Genomic DNA, 16416 nt, shown 5'->3' on the forward strand with positions numbered 1-16416 from the left:
CCAGCCTGTTACATGAACAGCTTGTTGGCGTCCTCTCTGACCTCACCTGCAGCTGAAGGGCTGATCCAGATAAAACAGCATTGATAGGAACTTTATTTGCCATACCGCATGTCCCATGACTGGAATTGACAACTCAAACGCAGCAGCCCCATGACAGCCACTTCCCTGCAAGCACTGTCCCCATTTCTACCTTTGCCCAACTGCAGATAGTATGTTAAGGAAATAAACGCCGAGTTGTAAAGCCACGTGGTCCCTAAGTGACAATTCCTGAGCCCAGGCACGGCTCCCCTCCGCTTCCTGCCACGAGCTGATCACGAAGGGAAACAGCAGCAGTGAGGGACTGGGAGGAACGCTGCCATCAGCCTGGCTGGCTCTGCCAGGTGTGACTCAGCAGGACAAAGACTGCTGGGCCAGAAGCAGGCAGCAGATAGCTCTGCTGGTAAGTACCAACCATCCTATTCTGCAAAACCAGGCCACGTGAAGCACATCAGTGTGCAAAATGCTTCACAGCATCGAGAAGAGAGACCCGAGGGAGACATCTGTCTGTACGGAGACATTATGTCACCAAACCCAGAATGTTTCCTTTTGCCCTGTGGCCCTGCAGAGCTCAGGAAATTGCACTCTTACTGTCTTTCTGCCTTCTTCAAGGGCTTTCTGCCTTCCTCACCCTTCAGGCAAAGCTCCCAAACTGGCATGTGCTGTTTTACAGCAGGCAGTGGAATGTTCCTTTAGGGACCTCACTATTGGACAAGATCCTGGGTGCTACAGCAATGGAACAGGTTTTCTCCATGGCTTGCCACTCCCTTGGGCACAGCTCCTCACCTTGCCTTAACAAAAGCAAACATATACAACAGTCCAAAGACAAACACAGGGATTACAATTTGATTTTGTGATTACCATTAGCAGATGATAACCACTACTTTACACCGAACAAGCACCAACACTCCACCATAGTAAACCAGAACTGGTGTCAGAACTGTGATCCAGTCCTTAAGAGAGGTCCTATTCAGCTAAAGTATTCAGGATCTCTAACCAGGGATTTAAGATCATTTTTCCCCAGGGAGGCAGGAAATCCCTCCTCGTCATACTCCCTTCCAGAAAGCCCTTCATGCCACAATTTCTAGACTTCACATCACAGGACTGAAAACCCTTTCAGTTCTAGAAAAAGGAATGATCCCAGATCTCAGCCAGGCCCAGGCATTCCCATCTGGAAAGCAGACACTGCCAACAGTTTTGTTGGTGCTGACCTCTCTCTCATGAGAGGAGGCTGATGAGAGCAGTTTGAACCTCATTCCCCAGCCGTACCACTGACAAGCTGACTCTGTGCCACAAACCTTCATACCAAAGCACATGAGGGGGCAGAAAACAAACCAACCCCCAAAAACGCAGTGCCCATTCCCTTGCCAGCCCCAAATTCAGCGGTGCTAGCCTCTGCTAGCCCCTGCTCAGGTAAGTATCGTGACAGACACCTAGGTAGGGACTTCTCACTCTCAGGGAAATGCTGTTTTGTATCCCCTCTGCTCCCCCCTCACCCTGCTCCTGCAGCAGCAACTGCCTTTTGTGGGGCTGGGAAGGGAACAAGGCCTCAGGGACACCAGCCCTGGAGGAACCATGGCACTGGACAAGTGCCCTGGCAGCATGACTTGCAGAGCCTGGCCTTGATCCCTAACCCCCCACCCCTGTTTAGTGTGGGAAACTTGGTTTCTGAGGCCACAGACATGCTCCAAATCCCTCCCTGTCATGCCCAAGCTGGATGAGAGCTGGGACAAAGCACTGCCAATGTCCAGACTCCGTATCTGGAGAAAAACATGGAAGAAAGAACGAGTGCCACCAGAGATGGAAGCAGAGATGCCCTAAAAACACAGCCCAGTCTCCATGGGGGTCAGTGACTGTTTCAGTACACTTGGAGACCAGCCAGAAGAAACCTCTCAGTGTGGATAGCTACTTCTGGGGAAGTTACACCGTATCACAGCATCCTGGTGTGAATCAGGCCCCTCTGCCCTGCAGCTGTTTGCTGCACCCATGCAGAGAATGCCACAGGCCTATGGAGCTGCCCTACATTCAGGATAGTGGATTCCAAGGGACACAGGCGGGAAGGGTGAGCAACGCTGGGCTGGCACACAGTCCCTGCACTGAGACACAGAGCAGCACCTTCTGCAGCCTCTTATCACTTTGGACTTGGCTCCATAAAGGGTGGCTCAGTGCTCTCCTCCAGACACAGCATCAGGCAGCCAGAACCAGGTCCCTGCCAGAGGGCTCTGCCTTGTCCTTTTGCTCAAAGAGATCTTTGTCCACAGAAGGGTTCAATGTGTCAATGCCAACAACAGTAAACCCAACTGTGCCCAGGAGACCCTTGGCTGGAAGGAGTATCAGATAGAGAAGCTGCACTTTACAGTCCAGGGGCTGATTCCCTACCAGCTTGGTTCAGTCCACAGTTAAACTGCATCTCCTGGGAAAGGAGGAGTATCACAATTCCTGTCTAGACCTACCCAATGCTTTTTCCACCACAGGAAAACCCACAGACATGAGGGAGAGAAAGCTCAGAAAGACAAGCAGAAAGCAGTTTTGTTTCCACCCTAGTCAGACTCCTATTTAATCCTCCAGGGCACAGCACAGCCCTGCCCAGAACCCCTCCATTCGAATGCTGACATTTTGTTCCCTGCATGAAAGCGTCTCCCTTGCAGCCCTGACTCACAGCCATCGCCTCCCTTTATGCAACACAGCTCCATTTCCTGCGCAGCCGGCTATGATGCCCGGTGCCAGCAGGAGCCACAGGGGTGCCAGCCTACAGGCAGCCTGTGAGGGAGACACCCCTCCTGCTCCAGCACTTGTGCTGCTGCCTCAGCTCATTACATTATTTCAGTGTTACTGTCTCCCAAACATCATCCACACCCCCTTTTAAGTGAAAAATGTCGAGCTCTCCGCAATCAGAATCTGATGCTATAATTAGACACCCCTACAGTACACATTGCTGTGTTACACAACACAGCTCAGAGCTCCTGGGCACTGGGTGAAGCAACATTTGCATTTTATTCACATCACAAACTCTTAAAGCAAAATCTCCCGAGTGGCCGTGGCTACTGAGCTTTGGTTCAGATGACGAGGCAGTCTGAGAGCACGCAAGTGGATTTCCCTGGTCTGAAACTGAACCAGAGGAGAACTCCAGTCACCAGCGGGGGTCAGTCCACAGAACTGGACTGGAGTTTGCCAGCAGATATACAAAGAGGATATCAGGTCCTTAATACCAGCTGTTTGCTCAATATCCTGCCCCCTTTATGGCACACAGGTTGTTAATGCAGACACAGCTGCTCGCTGTTCCATGCAAATCCCACAGCCAAGGCACTACTGTCAGGCTAAGAAATGGCTTTGATTACTTTAAAGGTTAATCTCAAAAGCCAGGCTCCAAACTCCAAGGCTTCACAGCTGTATCACATTTCTGCTTTCTCTTCCCTGCAGCAGCAGGGCAAGTTCCTGCCCAAACTTTTCCCTACAGCTGCACCAGGAAGCACTGGACTAGCTGCACTAACTCACACTAATAAACCAGATAAATAGTTTGTGTTACTCACTTTCAGCTGACTGACACGGTGATAGCTCTGTCACTTCTAAAGGGCTGGGTGAACTGCCCTGCTGCAGCAGTGTGTGCCTTGCAGGAGCACCACAGATTCTGGTGCAGCATGAGCCATATGGCATCTCCAGAGAGCAGCACCGTGAGACAGAGCCCCAAGCTCTGTCTGAAGCTTCCCCACCTACCTTGTAAGTATTTGTGCATCTAACTGCAGCAGGATTAAAATTCTTACTGGACCTTTAAAAATCCAACCCTGGGCCCATCCCTGCTGACACTGCTGGCAGGAGCGTAGCTGGGCAGCACAGGGCCCAAACCTTGGCAGCTGCACATCCAACCTGTACAGCTGTTCTGGAGTCTGCCAAACAACAGCACGAGGGGAAAAAAACTGATCAGGGACAAAATTTAGGATCTATCATTTCCCAAGGTTACCATCTGCTATTAAGAACTTCTATGTAATCAAGAAGTCAGTAGCAGTGGTCAAAGACAGCCCTTCAGCTGACCCTAGTCAGCATTGAACTTCCTAAAGAAAAGCCCATTACATAATTCAACCTAAAAGAACATTCTCCCAAATCCAAGTTTCCTGCATCATCTGCAAGATGTGATCTAAATAATTCAAAATTTCATTGTATCTAGGTTACAGACAAAGGTTTATTTTTTCAATAAGATGTCCCAGAGGAATTGGCTATTTTGTTTAAATCATTCCTGACTTCCAACACCATATATAAGGACACCTTGAAGCAGACTGAGCAGATGAGAAGTAGAAAGGATTCTGACATGGGCTAACTTCAGCTCATTGAAGCTGGGCTCTTCACTCTCTCAGGGAAGATAAAATCATGGATTGCATCAGAGTTCTGTCTGTGGCTGCTGAGGGTCCACAGGTTAATTGCAAGAGATATGCAAAAATTCTCACGTCAAACAAGCTTGTCTTCTATTTGCAAGGATCCACATGCACATCTCCAAGGGTCTCCAAATGACAGTGGCTGAAAACCCATCTGAGGAGAAGAGAAGCCTATTTCAGCTCTTCCCAAGGATCAGTCCATGGAATGACTTCTCTTGGTTGACCATGGAAGGAGCTCTGGTGGAACTGCCACAGCTACATGGATGAAAAGCAGTTCCCAGGCCAGCCCTCAGGCTCAGGTGCATAGAGCTTACAGAAGAATTGCAAAGGCAAATCTTTAACCCTGAAGTATTTTTTCCATGTTTGGAAACACTACATCAAGCAGTCCATAGTCCAATGGTTGACCTTACTATTGGGTATGTTGTTTTTAAACTCCCCATTACTTGCATGTAATAATAGCAAGTTACATAAAGTCAGGAAATGGGACCAGCACAAAGTTCAAACTAATTTTCATATTAAAGGCCTTGCGCAACTATTTCCACAGCAGGCCTTTAATGACCTCTTTAGTCCAGTTACAAGGTTGAGATTACAGGCATTTTCAGGTAACTTAGGAAGGCTATCAATACTTCCTGAGAACCAGGTTTTGTTTTATGTATTTCTTTGTCAGAAGGACATCGCAGTGATTATAGTAATTTCAGAGAGACTAGATGTTATATCCTTCCTCAAAAGGACAGAAATCATAGGAAAAGAAACTTGTTTCCACTTGGCACATAAAGAGTTTCTCAAATCTGCTTTATCACAGGCAAGCTACTTGCATTATAAGTACTAGAAATGCAACAAAGTATTTAATATATTGGCCAATATTAAGCATCTACCAACTTCATCACATACCCACATTCAAGATTTCATATGAAATAAAGAGCTTATCACTCTGCTTGAAATTTCCAGACAGATTGACTTAATCTGGGGACAATAAACTTCACAGAAACTGTGCCACAGCTTGAAAAGGCTGTATTTAAAGGAAGTACTGTCCAGACATGAAGTATCCAGCTTCCAAGAACCTAATCTCTGCTGGATACATGACACATAAGAACTGACATGTTAATACATCCTACATTTTAAAACCCTAACATTTTATTCCACACTCTCCAAATTCCATGTTCAGCAGAACAGCATGGAAATAATGAAAAATTTTAGATTAAAATCATTCTATTTTTACTAGCCAAGGAGCTCCAGCCCTATGGATCTTATGAAGAGATCTGTGGATCAAATTCATCCTGTGCTATTGTATCAAGGTTCCTAAAGATTTCTAAAAAGTTTTTTAGTGCCCTGACTTTAATAGGTGTTTTATACCAGTATTTTCTGCAAAATCAGACCTCCAATGCATTAGATACCTAGAGTTTTAAGTGGTTAAAAACTTCACTGTTTGGGAACAGAAGTGAGTAAAGCTACAGCCCCTGTCAAAATTATTATCAGCAAGATAATGATTTCTTCATCTCTAAACTTCCTATTTCTTTTTCACCTAAAACCAGACCATATGAGCAGAGTTTTAAACTTTAGAGCATTGATTTTTCTTTGCTAAGCCTATTTCACAACTCTACTACTTGCATACCTCTGTTAAGCAATTACCTTGATATTTAATTGCTGTGCACACCCTAAACTACGTATTCGTAATACGCAGCTCCCTGGGACATGCAGCCACATCCATGGGCTCCAGCAGAAGTCAAACAATGGGGCCACTGTTTCAACCCTGCCTCCTGGCTCACCCTCTCAGTGCGGGTTTTCTCCTCTCTGCTTCCTTTCAGTGCCACCAGGGCTGAGCCATGCTGCAGCTTCCCTTACAGCTCCGCTTTCCTGGGACTTGGTTAACAAACAAACAAACAAACAGTTCCTCACTTACAGAAAAGAATCTTGAAAACAGAAATTCAGAATTTAGAAGACAGAAAGGCAAGTAGAAGCACACCAGATGGTATATACTGATTTAAGGAAGTCATGCAATTCTGGGAGCCTAGTGGGGGAGGTAGGGGACAAAAGGAGATTTAGGCATATATTTGTACAACTGACAGCTTTTTACCTGACAGTATCAAAGAGGAGTAGAAAAAGCCTCCCGTCAACCTGAAAACAATTTATGAGATGCGCTCTTTGCTGTCGTTCAACCTTCAAGTCAGGCACAGCCTCCTGAATGTTTGGGCGAGCCTGCAGGCTGCCTTTCCCCCACCATCCTCCTCCTGCCTGCACAGGAGCCGCACTCCCCAGGAGCCCGCAGCTCTGGGAATGCCAGCCATCTGCTCCAGCAGCCTCCCTCCCACGCACGGGCTGCCGAGGCAGGCTCTGCCCGCTGCCGGGGCCATCCAAAGCAGCTCACGGCGGATCAGCGCCTTCCCCTCGCTCCGCGGCGCTCCCGCGGGCCGGGGATGCTCCGGGCAGAGAAACCAGCCGGCGCTGGGGCCCAGCTCCTCCACGGAGCTGGAAAAGGGACCGCACAGAGAATGGCCGAGCACAGCAAAGCCACCAGAGCTGATGGTGGCTGGTCCTGCAGCTATGCGCAACCAGGCCATGGCCATTGGGGCATCAGCAAGGTGTGGGCAGCCCAGCACAGCTTCCAGCGGCACTGCGCCACTGGCAAGGCTGCCGGCATCCCCACGTGGCTCGAAGGCACCCGCAAGGACTGTCTCTGCCACAGCTCAGGGCTGCTATGCCTTCCTTTCACCACCCTCTGCTGCCGAGGAATGGTTTCTGGAGGTTCATTTCCTGCCTGTCTTCATTCTTGCGGGGTCTGTGGCCACCCAGTTGGCTCTGCTCTGTGCTGGGGAACATGTGAAATCATGTGAACGTGTTAAGCTCCAGGATTTCCTGGCTCAGGTTTGCATTTGCCAGTGTTTATGCTTTTGGTAGAATGCCTTAGAGCACTCACCTGGCTTTGAGCTACAGAAATGTTTCTGATACATGCTGTGAACAAAGAGGAGTGTTAAAAACCTCTTCTAGTAATCCATGTCTCTCAAATGAATAGTGCACCACAATCCAAGCGAAGAAGCCAGCACACAAAACTGCAGAAAAATATCACTATGAAAAGCCAGCGTCCATAAAGGAGACAGGAGTCCTGCAACTTCATTCCAATAAAGGAAGAGACTGTCCACAGGGGCATATTCGTGTGGGGTTTCTCTCTCCAAGTTTTGGAGGGCGCAGCCTCCTTTTATCCTAACTTCTGGCTGCATGTTGCCCCCTTCTTTTCCCATTGGCTGAGGTACTGGGAGGGCACAGCCCTCCCAAATCACCTACCACATATCCCACCTTGAACCTGTAATTTTCACTCAAAGTTCAGAAACTCAGGCTTGTGTGGACCCATTTGTCTGTTTCAGGAGTCTAACTGTCTCAGTTCTGTAACAAAGGCTTTGAGTTGGTAAATATATTAAAACCCATTTCAAAGACATTAACATCCATACTGTGACCCACTGAACTGTTTGTAAAGACATTAGCACACGTGTTTTCTTACCAAAACTGAATTAGGCAATTTTTGTGTGGCTTGGCACTTCCTGGCACAAGTGAAATGCAAGCATGGTCTGACATTCAGTTGATCCTGAGCCAGGTTCAGAGGGTTACATATAAGCTCCCTGAAGCTTTGTCGTTTGGTTTTAAGCTTTTGGATAAATTCACCTCGAGACACAGAATACACACACAGACCTGCAGATCTACATCCTTCTGAATTATCTGCCACAGTCCCAAAATCACTCAAGTCACTGCACTTGATGGGAGAATTAAGATTTACCTGGCTCTCCTAAGGCTGATCAGACCCAGACTTCAGAATACTTTTGCACATTTTTGGAACAGTTTCAGCTGCAAGCTTTGGGTTTAGACCCTGGGCATAGAAGAGCTTTGGACTGCAGTTTCCCAGTCAGGAGAGCAGATGAGAGCATTTCTGAGGCACAAATCCATATGAAGAACCATCCTCACAGCACACTCACAGCTAAACTCCAGGACTCCCAGACTTAGAGGAAGCTGAGATTCACCAGGAGAGGGGGTCAGCACTGCCCTCTGTGTCTGTGCTGGCTCCCTGTTTTCATAGCAGCATTTTACTGTGGTGGGTCTGTCTGTGCTACTTTCTTGTGGCTTGCAGCCACACGCCCGAGGGGATGAGTTAAAGGCTGTACGCAGCACACCCTGCCTCCCCGGGATTAACCACTGCACTTCAGGATAATGATAGGAAGCCCGAGCTCCGCAGAAACCAGCGGCTACTCCCTCTCAGGGACATCCCCCTCCCAGGGGCTCTCAGCTGAAATGGGCTGTGGGTGGGTGCTTGGGAAGGGACCCGTTGGCCACAGAGACCAGCAGCACCTCCAGGCTGAACGCAGGCAGGTTCCCCTTCACTGTCCTTTGGCACACCTGGGATGGGAGACCATGCATGTCAGCAAGCATGACAGGTCACAGAGACATGCCACAGCCTGAAGGCATCCTGCTGGGATCTTGGGAACCCTGCCAGAAAGAGCCTTTCATTTCTGAAGCATCCTCTACCCACTCTTGTTTCCTGCATGTCCTTCTCCTCCGTCCCTTTGTAGCCACACTGCATTCTGCATGCTCCCAGAGAGAAATAGGGCAAACATAACCTGATTAACCAAGAGGATTTGGGCACAAAGGGAGGGGGGAGGAGATTAATACACACAGAACCTTTCCCTCTCACATTAGCCCTTGCCTATTCAATAATTAAAGTGTTCTGCGGTGACTCTGACTTTGGGATTTGCTATAAAAGCTTCTCATAAACTCTGTCTCAGCATGCAGACATCAGACCAAAGAGAACATTCGGTCTGACAAGCTGAAATTTCTTCCAGACTCCAGGGTCAGTCAGAAGCTTAAAACCACTTGGATGTGAGCCTATAGCTCCATTTTAAAACATAAGGATCCCTCTTGCTGTTGTTCACCTATTGGAGAGACAGAATCAAACCTTTCTTTGGCCACTCTCTCTCTGAAATGTGGTTTAGAGGTTACTACAGGCCTTCTCCATTGCATGTACAAAACAACCTCCAAGGCTGGCAGCCCCATGAACATAGGAACATATTACACAGGCTCTGGCTGCCCTCCAAACCTATTCTGATGGTCTATTTTCTTTTCATTCCTTCTTTCTTGCTTACCTTAAGGCATGTAGATGTTTCAGGATGGAAATGTAAACCTTACCACATGAAGAAAAGATGCCTTCCCTGACCTTCCAAAGAGCTATTTTTGGCCACTCTTATATGCCTGAGAACTCTTACAGGGGTCATGCACTGGTCTAACTGCCTCTCAGTAACTTTTGCCTAAGAGATATGAGACATTGCAGAGATTATATTTTTAAAAGTTTTAATTCTCTCCATAATCTAACAAACTACTGACTCCAAATCTCCAGATGTTGTTTGCAAGGGCACATATTTTAAAAGGGTCTGCAAGCCTGATATTATTACCCAAGGAACACATGCTCAACATTACACCTAAAAATACAAACAAAATACTAAAGATATACCCTTAATCCAGAATTTTCCAAAAGTTGAGTAGCCATAGCCTTTAACTGACTTCACTTTTCAAGTCCAAACCTGGAGGAGAAGAAGAAGCTCCAAAAGTTTCAGAGTGAAACAGATTTCTTTTCAAAATATGTACCCCCAAAGAATTTATGAGATTAAAAAATAAGGAACGCTGGGTTAGCAGCCAAACACATGCACAGGATGATACTCCACAAAGAAGGCAATAGTCCTAGCTCCATCTGTCAGAGCACATGAATATACCACATCACATCCCAGCAGTCAGAAATATGGGCTCTGGTCTGTCCTGTGTCTCTCAAATTCTAATGGTGACATTTTTCCAAACTGGCACTGCCCAGACTGCAGACATTTCAGTCCAGAGGTCAGGAGTGAAGCGAGCCCCACTGCCGCAGCAGCTGCCCAAAGGCTCCTCATGTGGCAGGGAGTGAATGCTGACCCAGAGGACTGCACAGCCCTGTTGCCACTCCAGACACTGCTTGCCCTCACACAGGGAGCAGAAGATAAAGCACGTGGGCACCTTTTCCCTCCTGGCATCACAGCATCAAGTATCACATAAACACACAGCCTACAGCATGCATAAAGCAGAAATGCTGTACAACTAGCAAGAAGGATGTGGAGAATACATAGGGAGTGAACTGTTTAGGAGACCCAGCCTTCAGAAATCCAGCTCTGTGTACATGGACACACACACACACACACAGAGAACACATGATAAGATCTCCCAGCATCTCACATTTTCATCACATGGCAACTTTTAAGGGGTTCTTGAACTGAGATACTGCTTCTTAAGGCCAGAACTGCATAAGGCTTAAGGATACAACTGGTTTTGCATAGAGCCATGAGAAAAACAGCACAGGGTTGAGGTGGTCAGTGAGAAATGCTTGTACCTTGCATTTAGCACCCAGGACACAGGCATGCTGCTCCTCTTATCACAGGGCCCAACTACCAGGTTCTGGAAGTATCAGGATTTCCCCCACAGGAGCCAAAAGTCATGTTTTCTCCCTTTGGTAATATTCTCCTCCTTAAACAAGGCTCACCACAGTTTGCAAAACAATGAGGCCATGCCCTGCAAATGTTTGCTAAACATTTGTGCAATTTCATCCAAATACAGGCACAGAGAGAACACAAGTCAGAAATGCCACACTTAGCATAGCACTGTGAAAACTATTCATTGGCAGTCCATAGGCAAGCAGCAACCTTTCATTTTCTATTTAAAACTTGAGTATAAATAAAAACCCTGAATTAATTGATGGAGATAAGGGTTGGTAACATTCTTGGAAAACACAGCATGCCAAGTCAAGAACCATATTTGGCAATTATTCTGCTTCCACTCTCACTCCCCTGGTTCATTCTGCCTCTTTAGCTGATGAGCTCTTTCTGCTGTGTGCCTTTACAATGCCTGTGCTGCAAAGCTGTGCTCCCAACAAGATGTTCATCTTGGTGCCTGCCTGAAGTGTATTAATGATCTCACTACAACTACAATAGCAATTGAGGCTGCACCTTTCTCTCCTCACCTTCATTTTTCTTTGGAATCACTGCCATAACTCAGATCCTTGGTACTGAATAATGGTGCAACATACCATGTTTCAATTAAGAAACACAGGTGCTTAAAATTAAAAAGTTGTGGAAAGAAATGAAGAACACAAAGCAACTATTTTCTGGAAAAGTTAAGAAATCTCTCTTCTCTTCCTGACACAGCACGCTTTGAACATACATATGACAACAGGGCTCTGCTGGAAGCACACAGGATATAAATGGCATTTAAAACTCTGCCTGGTAACCTCTCAGGACAGAACCTGAGTGTCACAGTCATGTCTTTTGCCAAGGGCTCTGTAGCCACCTGCAGAGCTGCCAACAACCACCACAAACCCAAATATTTAGAAGAATAGCTTGTTCAGAAACAGTGAAGTTATTTTTCCTCTCTGGGAAGAGCAGAAGAGTTGAGGTCTGCAACACAAGCCCAAATCACCCCTCAGGACTACAACCCTTAGGCTCAGCTAGCCCAGCTGCAGCTCTTTAAGGAGCCTCAGGGATGGCACAAGTGTGGCAACCGAAATGAAAGCACCTGGTTGCCTGTCTCCATTCTATTGCTGCATTTGTTGAACTGCAAGTTAAACTTCATCTTCTTCCTCCATGGAGGGGATAATAATTTATTATATAGTCATCTGTAGGTTCCCTCAGAATGCCTGTGTTGAGAAGTACTCAGCTTTCTGCAGTGGTTGGTATGGTCCAGCAACATCTTCCTCATAGGATGCTGACTTTCCAGCAATGTAACTTGGAATTCTGATTCACAGAAATAAAAGTCTGGACACTGTGTTTTTTGGTTGGGAGAGAATGCATAATCTGCTGTCACACAGAGCATCAATCAGATATATGAGGTTTTCTGAAATGCTAGGAAAGTGTCTCCATCCAAAAGGGAAACAGTCTCATGTAGTTAAATGCATGCCATTTACCAGAGCATCCCATTTCCTGCAGTTCCTAAGTAAATGAGTAAGATTCCAGAGCTGCATCAAGGGAATGGGTTTGGCTTGGAATCCTGCATGGTGACTCATGCTTTCATGAATAAATTAATTTCCTTAGAGAAACAAGACAAAATCACATGTTCTTCTTAGTCCAGCTACATAGAGTGTTGGTTTAGGAAGCTATTGCAAAAAAATACAATTTCATCTAGCCTTATGTTGAATGCATAAGCCACTGCAACTTTATTTGCGAACATAACCAACTTTAGGGGAAAATAAAAACTGGTGTAACTTGGAAGTTCTGGGTATTGGAAGATATCAGCTAGAAATCAGTTTGCAATCAAAACCAGACAACTGACAAAAAAAACATTGTTGAAGTCTGGGTGTTCCAGAAATTGACTGTTATTTACATAGCTCTCCATATTTATTCCTCTCCTGCACGTTTAAAAATAGGTTGTAGAGACACAGAGCCGAAAACACCAGGAAATGAGAATTGCGTCAGCCGGCCCCTCCCCTTCCCCACAATGACAGTGCAAAGAAAACGAGGGCGTGAAGCAGCAAAAGCTCTGGATCTCTGTAACACCAGCATCCTCAGATGTGCATGGAAGTAGCCAAGGAGAGGCACCCAGAGGTGTATGGATCGTGGCTAATCAGTTATGTGCAGAGATACTTGTTAGTGCAAGCCAGGATGAAACTCATCTTTCAGCTTTTGGTTTTCTTAGGAGATCAGTTCAAACGGTTTGATGTGGCTATACCGACCAAACTGGAGAAATACAAAATATGGATTTTTGTGGAGTATGAACCAACTCCCTGTATCTTACCCTGGTAAATATTTCAAAAGAATAATGCAAGAATTCTGGCTCTGCGAACTTTTGGTGTCAAGTTACACTTTGGAGTCTAGGCCTCTATGGTTCAGGAAAATACCATCCATCAGTTTCATGCTGCTTTATAAATGCTGAATTGTTTCATAATTAACAAATCTCTGCAGTACCACCATCAGGCTGGTAGATAAAAGCACCTTCACATTTTACAAAGGAGAAATGAAGCCATAAAAGCTGGAGGAAATTGTTCAGGTCTCAGAATAAATCAAAGGGAAAGACAGGACTGGAACATGACGTATCTGTGTGTAGTGCCAGATCCTTTTCTCACACACTGACACCACGTGAAAGCAAAGCCCTTGATGATGTCAGAGCAAAGGCAGGACTGATCATGCAGGGAATACCCCCCAGGATTTTTAAGGGCAAATTAAACCTCGAGTCTCAGGTAGAGTGGGGAAATGGCACTGACCTTTCCAGGGCTGGTCAGCATCCCCAGTAGCTTTGGGTTACTGATAACCTCCCAGCTCAGCTGTAGGTCACACAGCAAACCTGCAGGTCCTGGTTTGGTGTCCTGACTCACCCCAGAAGCACCATCAGGTTTGCCTCAGTCTGTCATAAGCCAGGACCTGAGCAAATGGAGAGAGTAGAAATTAAATGTCACCATGTAAAACCTCTCGTATACTAGCAGAATGGAGGGAAATTTACTAACATTTTGTGTTTTACTGAAAATAGCAAAATGTACACATTGAACTCACCTTGTATAACACTCTCTGGACTTCATTTTTGTGACAATGGTCTAATGATATCTTGTTGATTAAAGGCAAACACATTGTTTAATAAGAATGTGGCATTTGTTTCCATCTGTTATTACTCAGATCCTGACCAAATGCCACTTGAGGCCTGTGGAAAAGCTCTGCTTCTAACTCCTAGAATAAAAATATAAATGTTTCTACATTCATCAGCTTCTATTGCTTTATTATTCATGTTTAAACTGTGAAAACTAATATGAAAAGGAGGGCAAGCAGGCTGAGGAAGGGTCAAGCTTCCCTGGAGAGACACTGTCACATTTCTGGCATTCCCATCACTCTGTCAACACACCTCCTGTTACCATGATAAAAGGCAGCAGTGGAGAAAGAACAGGAAGAATAAAACTCCTTATGTACACATGTGAGAAAAGTCAACCCATCCCTACAATCAATCACTTACAGGAAATCAAAACAGACCTGGCCTCCATCTTCCAAGTACAAGAAAAATGCCTGTAATTTTCTCACCCCATTCTGTTTGTGCTGTTCTGAGCCTTCTCTCATTGAAGCTCTCTGAGGCAGAAAATCAATGTCAATCATGCCAGATGACTGCTTTCCTCCTGAGCATCTACTGCCAATAATAAGATCACAAAGGCCACATAAAAAGAAAAAAATTGGCCATCAAAGCTGCCTTCTCAGTTCTGTAACTGAGATAAATTAACAGGTGAATTAGCACTGGCATATTAAAGGCTGACTCTATTTTTTAATAAAAAAAGGGTTCTAATCGCTTATCATCATCACTGAGGACTCACTGTGACCAGGATGGTCTTGAAACATCCCAGCTGGTTTTTCTTTGTCCTGCACTACTAAAAGTAGAACCCCTGGCATCTGAACAGGTGCCAGAGAGATAAGGACAACCTGATGCCTTAGAAGATAACAGCGATTCATTCTTGCTTCTGTTCTCAGTAACAAGCAACACAAACACAAGTGAAGATGTTGCTGGAACTTACACCCTGAAAACCATGTCTAAGTTCATTTTGTGTGAGCCATGGGCTAAGAAGACTCTTACAATACCAATAGTCTTCTTTTAGGAGTTTTGGTCTCACTGTGAGTAATAAAATACCAATTCTTTTACATTAGTTACCTATTTAAAAATGCTTATTATTCTATTCAGCCAGTATTGTCATAGAAGCTTCCTATCTTGCATTTAAACTCTTTAGAAGTAAAAGTTTTTATAGGCAAAAATAATTCTTATTGGTCTTAATTCCTGTCAAATGTTCATCTTCTGTCCTGCCAGATGTCTGTAACTCAAACCTGGATGAGATGTTCAGTCCCATTCATACAGAGCCACTGTAAATACAGATTCCTGGGATGCAGAACTAAACCTCCTAAGCCATCCTTGAGGCTTCCAACAGAACAAGACGCTCAGTGAACCCAGAATAATGCAGAATGACAGAACTATGTTTCCTTTTCATCCTGCATTCATGTGGCTTCAGGCAAGCTCAGCATCTACCCTTCCTTAGTGACCAGTCTTCCCTGAAAATGGCACATCCCACAAGCATCACTCCTTCCTCCAGCAGCAGCAAGGAACAAGGCACATCTACTGCAACCAGGAGCCTGCCATATTTCACCTCCTTTGCTGGAAGTGCTGGTCTTTACAATAAGCAGAATTTTGTATTTTTCTGCCTTGTTTCATGCAAATCTTATGCAAATTCTCTTTCCAGCCTTTTTAGATGTTTTCTCTCCAGTATTTTTTGCTTCTTTTATTTTGCCAGTGGGCTGTCAAATAAATGGTGAGGTTTTGGGTTACCACTGCTGTCAGGTCACCCCAGCAAAAGGGAATTGTCATTGGGATGGTGTGTGTGACCAAGCATACCTCAGCAAGATAACTACCTCAAAAACAACATCCTAGGACCTGAGAACCTAGGGCCAAAAATCAGTTAGAGTGAGAATCAGAAAAGGAAACTAAGTCAAAGATTGTAAAGGTACCAGAACTACAAAAAAAAAAAAAAAAAAGAAACAAAAAAAGAAAAAGGAAGAAAAAATATTACTGTAAAAACATGAATGAGAAAATAAAGATAATACAGCTACTCACACAGTATTAAATTAATGCTTACCTGATTTTCAGTAAGGATGAAGATGATAATCCATGGGGTAAAGACAGGATGCCTAAGAGAAGAGGGAGAAAGCAGAAATGGCTAAAAGATAATAAAGGAACACAACTCACAGATGGTATACAAAACTCACCTGCTGTTTTCCATCTGGAGAAATCAGGCATTCTCAATTCTGGAACTCTGATGTGCACAAATCCAAAAGATTTTAAGTAAATTTCCCTACTTGAAGGCATTACCACAGGACCAGAGAACAGCAGGTTCTAAGAAGTAAGCCATGGTGGAAGCAGTTTGGGCCTGTGATCTTGATGCCTGTGCAGTTCTTCAGAAAAAACTTGCAAAGGAGAATCTAACTAAAAACATAATATTCGATGAATA

The 16416-nt window shown here is 45.2% G+C and overlaps 1 long non-coding RNA gene across 2 annotated transcripts in view; it reads right to left on the reverse strand.

The window, feature by feature from the left end:
* The window catches only part of LOC107205765, a 30510-nt gene that overhangs the window by 13266 nt on the left and 828 nt on the right, over positions 1–16416 (reverse strand). Inside the window, exons 2-5 of one of the 2 annotated variants that reach the window (XR_004497850.1) lie at positions 16175–16391; positions 16045–16096; positions 13654–13810; positions 11135–13129 (exon numbers count right to left, since the gene is read on the reverse strand). This is a non-coding gene — a long non-coding RNA (uncharacterized LOC107205765). Of the gene's footprint in view, positions 1–11134; positions 13130–13653; positions 13811–16044; positions 16097–16174; positions 16392–16416 lie in introns of those variants that run through there. The other variant, XR_004497849.1, reaches the window with a different exon arrangement.

Source organism: Parus major, chromosome 5 (assembly GCF_001522545.3).
Source record: "Parus major isolate Abel chromosome 5, Parus_major1.1, whole genome shotgun sequence".
NCBI lineage: Eukaryota > Metazoa > Chordata > Aves > Passeriformes > Paridae > Parus > Parus major.